Source organism: Echinops telfairi, unplaced genomic scaffold, assembly GCF_000313985.2.
Source record: "Echinops telfairi isolate 266 unplaced genomic scaffold, ASM31398v2 ScPeMD7_7468;HRSCAF=8506_0, whole genome shotgun sequence".
NCBI classification, from domain to species: domain Eukaryota; kingdom Metazoa; phylum Chordata; class Mammalia; order Afrosoricida; family Tenrecidae; genus Echinops; species Echinops telfairi.
This window is the reverse complement of record NW_022111369.1, coordinates 66,915,877-66,917,721: the sequence shown is the minus strand read 5'-3', so window position 1 is coordinate 66,917,721 and position 1,845 is coordinate 66,915,877.

Below are 1,845 nucleotides of genomic sequence, written 5' to 3'. Positions count from 1 at the left end.
TTTTTTGAAACCCCTTATATTTTTGAGGGTGAACAGTGTTCATGGCTAACCCCAGAAAGGATACTAAAGGCCTTCCCCACATATCAACTGGCTTGTCAAGCTGCTATTTGTCATCTTAGGATTCGAGGTCGAACAAACCAGCGCTTACTTCTCACTTGTGCTGTTCTTAACCACGAGATTTGAGGCAATTAGTGAGACTCGCAGGTGCATTCTCCCCTGTCAATGAGGACAAGAATCCCTAGCTCCGGGGGTTGTTGTAAGCCTTAAAAGCCGAACATCCAACACAGTGCCAACGGAACAAACTACCTGCCCCATCTAGCTGACGTTAGCAGCCCTGCAGGAGAGGAAAGCCTTTGGGTTCCCAGGCTTTACGTCTTTAAGAGGGCAGATGGAATCGTCTCTCCCTTGGAGCCATGCTGGGGTTGGAACCTCTGATCTTGTGATTGGTAGCTCAGTGTATAGTCCACTACACCACTAAGACGTTAAATAAAGGGTTACCATTATCACAAATTGGTTAGACAAGTGATCAATATGATCATTGTCATTTATCTGATCAAAATAAAAACATCCCCGAGATAAAAACGACTCTGAATAAAAGTCATCTCACAGGGCAGAGGCATGGAAAACTAACACAGTACAGTTAGTTCAATCCCTACTAAATATCTAGAGTGCTCCCTAGAGGCGAGGACGAGACTTCGTCTCCCGTACTATGGACATGTTGTCAGGAAAGACCAGTCCCTGGTGGCATATAGCCTGCTTGGTACAGTAGAGGGAGGCTCTCGGGAGACAGACTGACCCGTCACTGCAGCAGTGGGCTCACACACAGGAACAGTGGTGGGGATGGCACAGGGTGGGGCAGCGTTTCCTTCTGTTAGAAAAACAATGATCTCCTGAGAGACATTGTTGGAGATGCTGATAAACGCTGGAAGAAAAACCACCCCACTGCCATTGCGTTGGCTGTGATTCACAGCGACCCTATAGAATAGAATAGAAGCTGCTCTCTGGGTTTCCAAGGCTGTACATTTGTACAGGAGCAGATGGTAGCCTCATCTTTCTCCTGGGTCGTGGCTGGTGGAAGGGCACATCACCGATCTCTTCTGGTCAGTTGGCAGTTAGTTGTCTTCCAGTTAGTCTACGCACTCTCTCACTCCATCCAAAAGATAACAGAATGTAATAAAAACTGAACAAATTGAAATGGGTTAAAAGGGCAAAAATAATAGGATGCTAAAGTTTGCCCTAACAAAACCTGCAGTGATCCAGTCCAATGAACTCGGGCTAGGGGCAAGACCACTCATATCCTTGTCAGTAGGCCTAGAGAATTTGATGGAGACTTCAGTCATGGGGGCTTCTGTAAATGGATTTGGGGCTTTTACTGTCATCCAGCGCACTTCTGCAAACTTGGTGCTCAGAATTTTAGCTCTGATAGTGTCTCTTAGGATTTTATTGTTAATAATTCTTTGATAACATGTTAGTGTTCTTCTGTTCAGATTGAGCTGACACCTCACTTACATGGCTGTTTGTTTTAACACAAGCCTTTAAGACCCCAGAGGTTATTCTTTCTGATAGCTGGGCACCATCTAGTTTCTTCACCACACTTTGCTATAGCACCCATATCTTCAGTGATCTCTTCCTGAGGGCAAGTATTGAGTAATACCCATCTGATGGAATCTGACAAAACAAAAAGAATGACAGAAAGATGTTCACCTGTTTTATTGACGATGCAAACACTTTTGTGTGAATCATGACAAACTACGGATAATGTTGAGAAGAATGGGAATTCCAAATGTGCTCATGTGGAACCTGTACATGAGCCAAAAGTCAGAATAAGAGGATACTACATGGTTG